At 50.2% G+C, this 14,766-nt stretch overlaps 1 protein-coding gene across 7 annotated transcripts in view; it reads right to left on the bottom strand.

The window, feature by feature from the left end:
• ASAP1 (ArfGAP with SH3 domain, ankyrin repeat and PH domain 1) overlaps positions 1–14,232 on the bottom strand; it is a 311,985-nt gene extending 297,753 nt beyond the window's left edge. For 2 of the 7 annotated variants that reach the window (XM_032467871.1, XM_032467872.1), the window contains exon 1: positions 13,608–14,232. The gene's annotated coding sequence lies outside the window, so the exon portion shown is untranslated. The remainder of the gene's footprint in view (positions 1–13,607) is intronic. The other 5 variants (XM_032467873.1, XM_032467869.1, XM_032467868.1 and 2 more) reach the window with 5 other exon arrangements.
• Between the last annotated feature and the right edge of the window lie 534 nt (positions 14,233–14,766).

Genomic DNA, 14,766 nt, shown 5'->3' with positions numbered 1-14,766 from the left:
AACTTGGTGTTTATTCTCCCTGGTTTGACTTTCTTCTCAGTGCACCGCCCAGGGAGGCCAATACACAGGGCAGAGATGAGGGAGGTGTAGCTGAGCCCCAGTGGGGGAAGATGTTTCTAAAGCACAGAGCCACACCTTCCTGGTGCAGGATTAAGGCTTTCCAACACTGTCCCTCTCACTCCTCCAGACTCAAGGTGCTTCTGCATCACCATCATCACCATCACCACCATCATCACCATCATCCTCATCACCATCACCACCATCACTGCCATCACCACCATTATCACCATCACCACCATTATCACCATCACCACCGTCATCACCATCACCACCACCACCACCATTACCACCATCAACCGCATCACCATCACCAACATCACCAACATCACTGCCATCACCACCATTATCACCATCACCACCATCACCATCACCACCGTCATCACCATCACCACCACCATTACCACCATCAACCTCATCACCATCACCAACATCACTGCCATCACCACCATTATCACCATCACCATCACCACCATCATCCTCATCACCATCACCACCATCATCACCATCACCATCGTTTACTAGGGCAGCCATAACAAAGGACCAACACCTAGGTGGCTTAAAACAACAGAAATTTATTCTCTCATGGTTCCGGAGGCTCCAAGACTGAACTCAGGGTGTCAGCAGGGCCATGCTCTCCCTGATGTCTCTAGGGAGAATCTTTCCTGGCCTCTTCCCAGACCGTGGTGGTTGCCAGCAATCCTTGGCTTATAGACACATCATTCCAATCACATGGCTGCCTTCACATTGTCTTCTCTCTGTGCACGTCTGTCTTTGTCTCCAAATTTTCCCTTTTTACAAGGACCCCAGTCACATTGGATTAGGGCCCACCCTAATGACCTTTTTGTAACTTAACACTGTAGATACCATATTTTTAAATAAGGTCATATTCTGAAGTACGAGGGGTTAGGACTTCAACACACCTCCACTGGAGGACACAACCAACCCTGGTCAGGACAGCTGACATCCCTCTTCTGTGACCACATGCCATGCACGCTCGCACTGTTCTCCATGTACCACTAGAGTTCTCACCACAACCCTGTAAGACAGAAGTCTCACTCTCTCCACTTGACAAGTAGCAAAATTGAGGCTCAGAGGGGCTCAGAACTCACCCCAGGTCAGCCACTAAAGGGCTATGTTAGGACTCAACCTAAATCCAGGATTCAAACTCTCAGCCAGTCGTCTACACCACAGAAGCTTTGTTTCTGATGATTTGACTACCCTCTGCATACCTTCTGTTTCAGCCCCAACACGATTCCCATCTACAAATGCTCAGCGCTGTTATTGCCTTCAAATGGAAAGTTTAAAATATCATCGCTGAACCCAACTTACCCCAACCTACTCCCAACTTGTTCCAGGATGGGAACACCCCACACATACACATGTTTTGTACATTAAGATTCCTTCAGAAAAATGCATGTATCCTTCACTGACTAATTTCTGCTGCCCTGCTTATGCAAACTCTAGAATTTGCAGTTGTCTATTACAGCTGAGTGGAGGGACCCCCACCTTTCTCAGGATGGTACATCCTGGACCCCAGCCACCTGCCCGGGTAGGTGGCTCCTGACTGCCCAGGAAGGCGGGGGGTGGGAGGGAATGGGAAGAGGTTGGGTGGGGCATCAGGAAGACCAGCTCCAGCTCTGACTTCCCTTTCCTCCTCCACGTGTGCTCCCCGGAGCCGCAGGCCCCACTCATTCTGGTCCTTAAAGAACAGCTTGAAAGAGTTTCTCAAATTTACCAAAAAGGAGACCATCCAATTCTCAGCTACAAGAGAACAAAGGAATAATTCATTCAGCAAACATGAATTAAGCATCTGGTCTACCGTGGGGTGGGCACTAAGGACTCACTGGGATGAGCGAGAATGCAGGGGAAAGAGAAAACCTGTGTGTGCGCGTGTGTGTGTGCGCATGTGTGTAGGGTTGTGCGTGTGTGTGGTAGGGGTGTGGGTGTGAATTTCAGGCAAGCATTTTAATGTACTTTCTCACAGCCATCAGTCAGTAAGACAGCACCTCCCCACTTCACAGAGAAGCGTAGGTTCAGCAAATTAAGTGACTTGTCCGTGGGCACACAGCAAGGAAACTGAGAGCCAGGGCTGACCCCCAGGTCTGAGCAGCTGAAAAGTCCAGGCTGCTTTCTTCCTCGTCTTACTGCCCAGACAATGGAGCAGGGGACTGAAGCCTGCTCAGCAGAAGGGTGACCCCAGTCTGAGGTTGTAAGGACACTCCCCTGGCAGCAGCCTGGAGGATGGAGTGTGAGGAGGGCAGCGAGTCAGGAGAAGGTTAGATGGCTTTGGAGAGATCCTGAGGAAACCTGGCTTGAGGCAGGAACTGTGGGGCTGCACAGAAAAGGCTGGACTGGAGATGCTGGGGTAGGCTTCTGTGGGACTGGTTTGATTTGGAGGAGGAGCAAGAAAGAAAGGCAGTAAGTCTTGAAATAAAATGAAAAGAAATGAGCCCCAGGCAGTAAGAAAGTCTTCCCTCTTCTCAAGGATAAGACCTTCAAGGATACCAGGAAAACCACATCACAGCTCCACTTCCCGTTCTACTTTAACAGGAACAGAAGAGCTGAAGCTGTGGAAGGAGAGAAGAAAGAAGAGAGCAACAGACTTCCTTCTTCTCCACCCGTCGCTACTGAAGCCCGGTACTGAGCCTCTAGGGCTGGAAAGAACAGTAGCACCGAAGCCTGAAGAAGCTGCGGTCTTAAGAGACACAAACATGACTCAGCCTTGTAAACAAGCCAGGAAAGTCATTGCCCTCAATGGTTCTCCCTCCTCTCCCTCCTCTCCCCGATCAGTCCTCAAGCTGGCCAAACCTCCTGCCTATCTCCCCTCTCCATCTCCTGGGCCACTCGCTCCCAGCTCCTACAAGAGCATCCTGAATGGCTTCCCTCCTTCCAGTCCTGGTCCTCACCCACCGAATCCACTCAGTCCCAGGTACCCAGAACTATCTTCCTAAAGGGCAAGTGTCACATCACTCCCTGCTGTAAGCCTTCAATGGCTCCTCAACAGCCTCAAAATAAAATCCAAGCTTCAGGATGTGGCTCCCGCCTTCCTCTCCGGACTCCGTGCATCCCATCTCAAACATCAGGTTCACTGATGTTGAGTCATTTGGTTCCCAGCACAAACCACACTATTTGCACCACCCACGTCCTTGCCAAGGTGGTTCCCTACGCTTGGAATTTCCTTCTCTTCCCTTCGCTCTTTTTCTGGCTAATTCCTATTCATTATTTAAGATTCAGCTCAAGGATTACACCCCATAGAAAGTCTTTTCTGACCCTCCCTGCAGGGTGGGGCCAGGTACCGCTTCGTAAGCACCTGGGGATACCTTCTGTTCCCCTGGGAACACACAAACCACACTGGCTCACAATTGGCTGTAAGGTCTGCCCCAGGTCATCAAGGATGATGCAATGTATAACACCACAGCTGGCACACAGAGGGACTCAATAAAGAACGAGAGGCAACCAATGTTATGGGTAATTAAAGAATAAAATAATGAATTACAACAGGAAGGATCAGGAAAGGCTTCACAGAGAAGGTGCATTTGAGCCATTCCTTACAGAGGTAGCTAGATCATTGGTAGGTGGAGAGGGTAGGGAAAGAGCAATTCAGGTGGAAAAAACAGTGAGACTGCAAAGCTATAAACATGTACAATTTGGTGGTAATGTTAAACAGGGTGATAAGCTTAGCACAGGATGATTGAGGGAGGGTGCAGTGGACCCAGAATCACCAAGATGTCATGTCAGGTGGCCATTCTATTGTGTATTAAGATGTTAAGATGTTTTGCAGGCTACAAGTACCAGGAAGCCAACTCAAAACAGGTAGGATGTTCAGTGTCTGGTTCCTTTCATCTTTCTGCTCAGACACTCAACATGTATTTCCTAAGCAAGGCCCCCTCATAGGCCCAAGATGGCTGCCACAGTACTGACCATCACATGCCAACACTGCTACTATGTCCAGAGCAGGAGAGGCTATTTCTTTCTAAATGTCTCCTTTTAAAATGGAGAAAAATCTTTCCCCATCCCCCCAGCAAATTTCCCTTCATATTTTATAGCCACTGTGTCACATGTCCATGTCTAAACCAATCCCTGCCAAGGGGAACAGGACCAGAGTGATTCACCCTGGGGCTGGGACCGACCTTCCTTAAAGCCTCTGGAAGGTGGACTTCTGAAGATCAACGTTCTGTCAGCAAGGCAGAAGGGGAAAAGGTGCTGGATAAGGAACCAACAGTGTCTGCTACACCTCACCACTGGCCTCCAAAGTATACCTTTAAACATAGTGTAATCTGCAAATATCCCACATCTCCACCCTTCAGCGGTTCTATTTTAGGTCTGAGGAAGTAACTGTCCTAGGAGAGGAAACTCGCTAAAGGCTATTACGGGAAGGTCTATAAACAACACAGCAGTTTGCTTTTCTAGATCAGGAGTTGGGGGGGCGGGGTATAGGAAATGGCAGAGGTGACTGCATTCCAGAGAGAAACCCCAAATGCCGTGGTATTTTAACCAAGAGTTTGCCATTCCCCTTGAACAAATGTTTTCCTTAGACCGCCAAAAAAATACGCAGCACACTCCTACCACAAAGACTGTGATCTGGCTACTCTCAGCCTTCGGTACCTTTTCCCACTCTCTCCACTTACTGAAATCCTGCCCATCCTAGAAGAGCAAATTCATAGAGCATCTCATCCCCAGACCTTCTCCGACCACCCCCACTGGACTCTCCCCAACCCCGCACACTCATGGCTATTCTTGGGTAATTTTCCTATCGATGGTTATCAGTTCAAAATTATGTTCCACATCTTTCTCTTCTAATCAGATGTAAGATATTCTAGCCTACGGACCTTGAGTTTTCATCTTTGTCTCCTGGGTGCCCAGCATAGAACAGGAATCACAGGAAAAGTCTGTGCAGTGAAGACTGTTCAAATTGAATTAATTCTTTCTTTTTCCCTCCCCTTACCGATCATGCAAATGAGAACTCTTACCCGTTTGGAACCCACTCACTTTTGTTTAGAGACAATGATGTGCCCCTCACTCAGCCACTTTCTGTACAAATTGCTTTCTTTAACACCTTAAAAAAAAAAAAACCTGCAAGCTTTTTAAAATTTACAGAAGAGGAAACTGAAGCTCCAAAAGACCAAGAGCAAGGCTACAGGCAGGATCTTCCAGGGCCACTTGAGGAATTAGGGCAGGGAATTCAAAGTCAAGTCTTCAGAGGCAATACCACATCGTGGTTAGGAGAGTGGGCACTGAACAGAGACCACCTTGATTAAAATCTTGCCACTTATGAGGTATATAACCTCGGGCAAGTTAGTCTCTGACTGTCTCAGTTTCCTCCTGTATAAAATGGGGAGAAAAACAGCGCCTTTGTCATAGGATTATTATAAGATTAAATGACTTTATGGAGGAAAACTGTTCACAATTGTGCTTGACATGTATTAATACATAGTAAATATTAGCTATCATTGATTCCAAGTCCAATGGTTTTCCCGCTGCATCGTGACAAACGCTTACACCCACCAAATCAGCTCAGCCATGAAACAGAGATCTGGCCAAAGGATGGACCCCAGAGAGACCATGCGTTCTGCGGTCCAGAGGGGCAGTCTCAGAGTAGAGCGGATCAAAGATCCCTAAGACAATGCAAAATACAAACTCCGTCCCACAAGGGCTCCCAGCTGCAGCTCAGCCCTCATTTGTGAGGTCCTGGGGCAACTTCCAAGGGAAAGAACATCACATGAGACAGGAGGTACTCAGCCACCCCGGAGCCAAACTACTGCCCATACGCCAAAGAACCACCTGTTAGTTTGCACAAGCTTTGAGGAACTGACACACTTGCAGCTCTTCCCTGGAAAACCCAGCGCCCACAGTGGTGGAGGCGAGGCGGAGGGTGCCTCCAGAGCAAGGTGCCCCTGGAAGACACGCGGTCCTTTGGCCCTGAGGACAAGAAAGACCCCTTACCCTCGTAAGCTCTCACCTCCCACGTTCATGACCTCACTGTAAGCTGACGGGGGCAAGGGGGTCCAGGACGGAGTTATCACTCCTTGACACGTGTGAGGAAGGAAGGTTCTGAGAGGACAAGTGAGTGCTTGCAAAGGTCACATGACTAGTCAACTTGCATCTCAATTCAGCGCTCTTTTCCATTCTTATTCTGCCTTCTGCATCGGTGTTTGTCTTTCACGATGCATATAAGTCCACTCTTTTCTCCTTTTTTCCTAAACACTTACGTCTTCCCGCTCTGGGAGTTACAAAGATGAACAAGCATTTTAAGGCCCAGCTCATACTCGGCCCCCCCCCCCAGCTCTCAGGGCGAACACACACAAGGGGGCGCTCAGTCAGTGCCAGCGGCCCTGAATCAAACCTTCTGATTGCTACTGTTCTCGTAAGCATTCAGGTTTTTCTTGAAATGGCAATCTTTACATTTTTGTAAATGTTCTTTCTTTTCCGAGTCTGAACAAGACTGAATGTATTCACTGGCTGGTTTCTTCTTGGTGCCTGCAGAACCGCAGGAGGGCTGAGACCTCTCTGCGAAGCCGGGACCCCCACGGGATCCCCGCCTCCTCTGGAAGTGGGCCTGGACTCTTCCTCCCTCCAGCACAGAGAGACGCAAGAAAGCTGTGTCTGCCGCGGGGTCTGGGCAGGGGAGAAAAAGGCTTCGGTGCAGACTTGGAAGCCCTCAGTATGGAGGCAGAGCCCAAACATACACAACCGGACTGGGGTTAAAAGTCTCGGCCCAGTAGCTCCCACAAGAACATGTCCAGGACCCAGGAAACCCTTGGAGCCTTGGCTGAGCATAAATTCGCTCTGTAAAGCCACTGTGGCCACCAAGGAGCGGTGGGGTGTGAACCACAACAACCCCCCAAATCAGAAAACACAGGAAATGGGAGAATCGGCTCCTCCGAAATGGACAAAACGGGGCAATCTGAAAGAGAATGTCTGTGTGTTTCAAACAAAGATATCAGATAAGAATAAGAAACTCTGATGAGAGAATAAAACCCCAGGATTAAAAGCCAGGATGATTTGAAAGAGAACCAAAGAGAATTTCTAGAAGTAAAATGTAGCATCATTAGAAATAAAAACTCAACAAACATGGCAACACAGTCAAGCACCAGAAGCCAACGCACTTGGCTGAGCCTCCCTGCTCAGCGCCTGCCACTGCCTTGTGCTGGTCCCAAGGGGACCAGAGGAGGAGGACCCCAGAGCCCTCACCGTCCCCCCCCCCAAAATGCTCGGTCTGAAGGGGAGGCAATCATTGGAGCAAACACATTTCCACCCAGGACAGCTGTAAGAATGCTCCCATTTCTGGAGTCCTTGTGCAGGATGTTGCCCTAAATTATTTCAGGTCAGTACAGAACTTGTGAGGACAGGCGGGAAGGTGGGGTCGGCAGCAGACCCCAGACCCTTCCGGCTCCTTCTGGGCCATATTCCAATGGGATAGTGGAGTTGTTCTTTCTTTTTATTTTTCCTTCAATTTGCAAAAATCTTTTTATTTGGACATTTTAAGAATAAGAATATTACAAGGAACATGTCACCTTTACCCACGTTCATCTATTGTTAATATTTTACTCCATTTGCTTTTTCCTTCTGTTCTCACTCACATGTGATTTTTATGTATTCAGAAAATACACATAATTATTTTCTGAACCATTCGAGGGCAAGCTGTATATACCACGGTCTTTTATTGGAGCATTCCTTCTGGCGTTTCTACTCGAAAGGATAATTATTTCAACACAAAACTACAACAAAATAGGCATCCTGCATCCTGATAATGGTATCATGACACAGAATTGTCACACAGGCGGAGTTTTATAAAGGCAGAAGCCTTGCGGGAAAACTCATGATTAGCCCTGATGAGGGAAAGACAAGCCATGCCCCGAAACCACGAGCAGGCGCCGTCTTGAGTCTCTCCTTCCCGTTCTGCTCAGGCTGATGGGACGATGGGCGCCGCTGTGGTTCTCCGGAAGCCCTGCCACATCTGGGGGAAGCGCCGACCTGCACGCTTCTTTATCCCAAGTCTAACCAGACTCCACCTGGGCTCCCTCTGTTGGAAAAAGACACTGCTTGCTCACTTTTCTGTTTTTCTAACTCTGCACTTTTGCATTTCCTGACTTGGAGCGGTAGAGGAAGAGGAAACGCCAAAAATATTACAAGACCAGCTAGTCGGTGGCATTTCCAAGGGATGGGGACCAAAGGGGTTGGCAGGGGAAGCTCAGGCAGCAGGGGGCCTCGGGCTCTCTGCAGCCCGGCACGCAGGCGGCCAGCAGCGCTGATGGGGCCCCCCAAGTGCTGAAGGTCTCGGGAAGCCGTCTTAGATTCTGGCGAGTATCTGGGACAGAAGCCCATTTTCTCCAAATAACAGAGGATGTTCGAAATCTGGTCTTAATCACCCTCTCGCAGTGACAAGGCTACACATTACATTGTGGTGTGTTTCCTTTACTCTCAGAAGATGTGGTCGCCCACCACACACCACAAAGAGGACAGGACCCTCGGGTTATTTTTTCCCCTCACGATTCAGATGGATTTGTTGTGATCAAACCACACGCTCTCTCTTGATCTCTCTCGTGGCCAATGGTCTGCTATAGGAACAGGGCTGGCTGGGGCTGGGGACACTAGCTGTGGCTCACGAATAAGGTTTTAGTTGTACAAAAGGCACATGTGTTGGGGTTCACGCTGTGCTGGGAAATCAACCAGAGCCGACTTTTAAAGAGAGGACCAACCCCTCGGTCTCGACCCCTTCCTGGGAGTGGGTACGGGGTAGGTGGGCTAGGGGAGGGTATTCATGGGTTGGTGAATTTAATTTATTCATGAGGTGGGGTGAGAAAAATTAGGGTCCCTAGGTTGAAAGTGAACAGTCTGGCCTACAGTCCGAAGGATGCACAGTGCAACAAATCCTCAACTCCAACTCCTCACGCAAAGTTGGGCGTAGAGAAGAGCTTGCATGAAGGAATGAATAAAGCTCAGTGAGGGAGTGAGTATCTGGGAGGACAGTGAGGCTACAAGTAGAGACTGACTCCCACCCCTGGACCACTACCTCTGGGAGGATTTCCATGGTCTTCCCTCCCCCACTGGGCTCGGGGCCGCTCCCCAGAGCCACCAAAACATTTTCCCCTACCAGCCTGCAAAGATGTCCATGTCCCGGTTCCCAGGAACTGTGACTGCCAGGCTACATGGGTTACACGGCAATGGGGAACTAAGGCTGAAGATGGAATTAAGGTTACTAATCAGTTGACCTGAAAATAGGGAGGTCATTCCAGATTATACAGGTGGCCTGATGTAATCCAAAGGGTCCTTAAAAAGTGGAAAAGAGGGAAGAACCAGAGAGATGGCAGCATGAGAAGGACTAAGACCAACATTGCTGGCTTTGAAGATGGAGGAAAAGGTCACGAGCCAAGGAATGCAGAATTCTGGAAGCTGGACAAGGCAAGGGAACACTGCTGTCCCCTAGAGCCTTCAGAAGGAACAGAGTCCTGCCCACACCCTGATGTTAGCTCAGTGACACTTATTTGAGACTTCTGACCTCTAGCACTCTCTGTAAGAGAGTAAGTTTGCGTTGTATAAGCCATGAAGCTAGTAGTCATCTATTACAGCTGCAAGAGGAAACTAATACAACATTTGTCACTAGGATTATCCTCAGATAAGTTTTATTTAGATGCCTATCTATCACTCCCTAGTAATAATAATAATCATAGCAGCTAGCATTTGCTGAGCACTTACCACATGGCAGGGCCTGCACCAGATTTTTCATACATGTAAGATACTATAAAAAGGTTAACTTAATTGAACACTATGATGAAGACAGTATACACTGGGATCTCAGAGTGGAAGTTGGAGCTACAGGCATCTTCAAGGAGATAAAGATACAGGTATATTTAACGAGATGAGTAGGAAGTAGCCTGGGAGAGGGGAAGGGCATTCCAGGCAAGAGGAAAAATATAGCAGACCCTCAGAGAGACGAATGGCAGGACATGTCCTGGCAAGCATTTTGATGGCTTGGCTTCAGGGTGATAATTTCCACGTTCATGCTCCTAGTCCTTAGGACTCCTCTGAGGTCCTGAGTCACGTGCTCTCGTGTCTGCTTGAAATCTCCACCTGGATGCCTCGCAGACATCTCAAGCTTAGCACTGCCAATGTGGAACCGGACTCTTTAGGCACACATTCCCTCTTTAGTCTCCCCTGTCTACCCAAACAACACCCAGCTGTTCAACCCAAGAGTCATCCTTGAGTCCTTCCCCCTGCCCCACTCTCATTTAATCCAGCACCAAATTGCATCAAAGCCACCAGGTTACACTCACCTCCGTCCACCTTCACTGCTTCCACCTTGGTCTAAGCCACCCTCTTCTTTCCTGGATTACTGCAATGGCCTCCTAACTGGTCTCCCTGCTTCCACTCTTTACCCTCTGTGATCAACTCTTTCTAAAAAAGCAGTAAATTTGGGATTAGCAGATACAAACTACTATATATAAAATAGATAAACAAGGTCCTACTGTATAGCACTGGGAATTACATTCAATATCCTGTAATAAACCACAATGGAAAAGAATATGAAAAAGAACATACATATATACATATATATCTATGTATAACTGAATCCCTTTGTTGTAGCAGAAACTAACGCAACATTGTAAGTCAACTATATTTTAATTAAAAAAAAATTTAAAGCACTAAAAAGTAATCTCCTAAAAAATGTCAATCCAATTCTACCCTTGAGTCTACACGCATCAAAGTTTCCCATTGTACCTGGAGTGGGGACTGTCCCCAGGATGGTGGGATCTGCCCCTGCCTCCCTCTAAAACCTCACCCTATGCCATTTTCCCCATTGCCCCCTTACACTCTGCCCCCCCCCCCCCGACCTCCCTCACTCCCAGGAACCAATCAAGCTCTTTCGTGCATAGAGGATTTTGCACATTCTGACCCCTCTGCCTGGAACACCCTCTCTGCCTGGCCAGTTCCTTCTCAACTCTTCAGTGTCAGGGAGCCTTTCTCTGGTCAAACGAGGTCCACCCCAACTCCCACAGCACTTCATGTTGGTCGTCATTTTGATCCCTTGTGTGTTTCCTTGACGACAAGAAACACAACCTTTCATTTGTCTAAAGTTACTTGCCTCTTTGTTTTTGCCTAGCTCCTCCAGTGGAATGCAAGCCTCATGAGGAGGGGGCCGGGTTTGTCTTGCATCATCATTTTCATCAGTACTTGCTTGGGGAATTGCCTAATTAAAAGAGGAAGTGCGAGGCTGACACCGAAAGACGAGACTGGAAATAGAAGGCCTTGAATACAGGCCCCATTTATCTTTGCCTGACTGGCACCTCCCACAGGGGAGCCACTCAGTAAACGTGTACCAGAGAAATGAAAGAATGACTCAACTTCCAGATGCATCTGAAAAGTGCTGTCCCTTCTAGGCAAGGTTCCCAAAGGAGCTCCCTCTCCTCCTTGGGATTTCTTAGGAGGGAACATGTCTAGGGCATACAGCAAGTGCTCAATAAATGCTAGCTGTCATTGTCACTACTTGCTTATGTGGGGATCATTCATTCATCTCATAGAAAAGACTTGTTCTCCAGCCCATGCCAGATAGAGTAGCTGGGAGAGAAGTGGGAAGAAGAAACGCAGGAGAGAAAATGAGAATGGGGCAGCCAGATTCAGTCAAATACCACTGAGACCTCAGAGGGAAAAATGCAGGGACAATGCTGTTCTAGGTAATACAGATTCCCTTCCTTCCTCTAGACTTCCGCCACCTGGGTGCAGCATGGAGATGCCTGCCGGGACGTGGGTCCTCAGGAGGGGTAAGGGAGGCCCCCATTTGAATTAACACATTCATTCTGGGGCCTGCAAGGCTTCGACTGATTCTGAAAAATCTTGTTCACTGTGGCTGGTGAGGAGTGGGGAGGTAGAGAGAATTTCAGTTTCCTTCACCAAATGGCAAGCTTTCGAAAAAGTCCTTTCTCTCCAACATTATCACATACTAAAAATGAAAAGCTAGCCATCGGAGCTCTCATCAGAAGAAAAATAGATGGGCTGCCTGGCTCACCAGATACAGGAGGGTTGGAAATCAAGTCTAGAGAACATCACACGGTACATTATGTGCTAAGATACTACCCCTTTTTGGACCCTAGAGTTTCTATTTTTTACAAAAGAATGGGATAGAGAAAAGTAATTCCCTATTTAGTAAGCCACCCATTTTATATTTCAAATCCATTTGGTGGCTGAACAGTAAAGGTTAGGGAATTTTTTTTTAACACTATCGCCAAATATGCAGCTTGAGATAACTGCGTATCTCGAAAATAGCAGCAATAACAGATAAGACAGTACAAGAGAAGGCACTAAAACCATGAAGGTTATAATGCCAAGAAGTCATATTTCCAAATGTTTCGTGGCTGACAAACCATAAACTGACATTAATGAATGGAGCACTGGACTGGGAGTCTGGAGCCTGGCCACGTGACTTTGTATAAGTCACATGACCGCTCCCGGCCTCATCTTTATCACTAAAAGGGGCTGAAACAACTGTTCCGGAAGATCTTTTTTCTTTCTAAACTGTTAAGATATGATGCTTCCTGAATCTTCTCGCTTTAAGGTGACCCTCCAATTACAAAGCGGAAAGGCCTTGGGCTGAAGTTTGATGGAGACATAAAACTGGCCTCAATACTGAATTACGTTTTAAAATCACCAAACATTACTCAGCCATCCATGCCCTGTCATCCCAGAATCAGTTACGCCAAGACAACCTGACCGAGTCTAGCGAGGGATGGAGGAGCGCGGGGAGGGGGGCAGTAGTTCTTGTTCTTTCTGATAAGTGCAGGTAAAGCTGGGGTCACGCTGACGACGGTCTGAGGTTGGCTCTGCATTCCCCTGCGCTGGTGGAAAAATAAATTATTAAAGGAAACCGCTTTAGGAATGCCCGAGAAGAAATCTCGGGATGTATGAAATCGCAGAATACCAGACGCCAGCGAGTTTCTTTTTTCTTTGAAACTTCATGTCGCTCTCAGAAAAAGCAGCAGGTCCCAAAATGGTACAAGTAGAAGAACACACGCCACTTCCCAGTCTTCCCGTGCACAAACCCCTAGCCCCGAGTGGGAATATTCTCCTTTCGTTTCGCTCGCTTTCAGCAAGTGGTCTGGGGCCTTCCTGCAGCGCCGAGTCCCCGCCGGGGCAGGGGGCCGCGAGGGCCGGGCTGGCCGTTCCAGGATCGGCGGGGAACTTTCCTCGGCCGCGCCAGAGAGACAATGCCGCGGCCAGCGCCCGCGCCTCCAGCCGGGGGGGGGCGCCGCATCGCCGGGGCCGCGGCCCCTCGCCCGGAGGGCGCACGAATCCCCGGCTTGGATCCACCCGCCCCACCCCCGCGCCTCGGGGGCGCAGATCCCCCCGACCCCGGACGGCCGAGCCCCGGCCCCGCGGAGCCAGCGGCCCCGACACCCTCTCTGCGCACCCGGCACCCCGCCGCGAACAGAGCCGGGACCCGCCCAGCGCCCCAGGCCGGCGCCTCTCCGCGTGGGGCCCGGGCAGGGGGCACCGACGATCCGGGGCGACCGCGCGCGGCCCCGCCGAGCCCGTCCGGGCGCTCCGCAACTCACCGGGACCGGGCGGGCCGCTGGGCATTATTCCATCGCGGGCTCGGCGCCGGCTCCCCAGCGGCGGCGCAGATGCCGGCGCCCCGGCTCCCCTCGGCCGGCGGATCGCGGCTCTCGGAGCGGAAAGCGGGCGGCGGCCGGAGCAGCCGGCGGGACGGGAGGCGAGGGCCGGGGGCTGCCCGAGTGCAGAGTGCCCGCCCGCGGCGGCTGCGGCGGCGGCGGCGGCGGGGCGAGGCGCGGGAGCCGAGCGCGGCGCAGGAAGGGGCGGGCGACCATGTGCCGAGGGGAGGAGGCCGCAGCGACGCGCGCGGCTCGGACGATCCCGCTCCGCGGCGGAGGGCGCGGGTTTCAGGAAATCCAAACACTTCGACAGGAAATCGGAATCCTGACTAAGCATTCCGGGCCCGGCGGCCGCCCCGCGCCGGGGGCTCCCGCCTCGCTTAACCCTTGGCCCGCCGGCACGCACGCGGAGCGCAGGCCGTCTCTCCCACACCGCGCTGGGGCCGCAGCGGGCCCGACGCCAGGGCAGGGCACTGGCAGGCTCTCCGACATCGGACTCCCGCGTGCGAGCCGGGCGGGGGTCGGGCGTCCTCCCTCTTCGGCCCCACACCCTTCCTCGCCCAGAGTTGGGAGGGGTGGGATTTGTCCCGATAAAACCTTGGCCTTGGGAGGTGCCTTTCTAAGGCCCCCAGACACCAGGAAAGGGCCTTGGCCTCTCTCCCATCCCGCAGGGGATGAATTTGCAACCTCCTGGCCGCTTGTCTTTTTTTTCATAAATGACTTTACCTGAGCTCCCCTCTTACTGCCCCGTGTCTGCTAATTTTCTTATTTTTGCCCAGTGCCGGGAAGCAGGAACTTAGCGGGTTTCGATAGTACAGAAATGGACAGTAATACTATGGACTTTGGACTCAGACCTGGCTTGGAATCCGAACTTTGCCTTTTCTCTGTGTTACCTTGGGTAAATCACTTAACTTCTCTGAGCCTCCGTTTCCTCAAATGTGAAGTGAGGTGGTAATCATAGTTTTGATTTAGAAACCAAATGTTTATAAACAGGGACTGACACGTTGTAAATGCTCAAATTAATGAGAGCCATGCTTGTCTTTATTACCATAAGAGACATCAGAGAAAGGAGAGTTTTAACTAGTGGCGGGATCACGGTGCA

The sequence above is a fragment of the Camelus ferus genome, chromosome 25 (assembly GCF_009834535.1).
Source record: "Camelus ferus isolate YT-003-E chromosome 25, BCGSAC_Cfer_1.0, whole genome shotgun sequence".
Classification (NCBI taxonomy): Eukaryota; Metazoa; Chordata; class Mammalia; order Artiodactyla; family Camelidae; genus Camelus; species Camelus ferus.
This window is presented reverse-complemented; position numbering and strand designations above follow the sequence as displayed.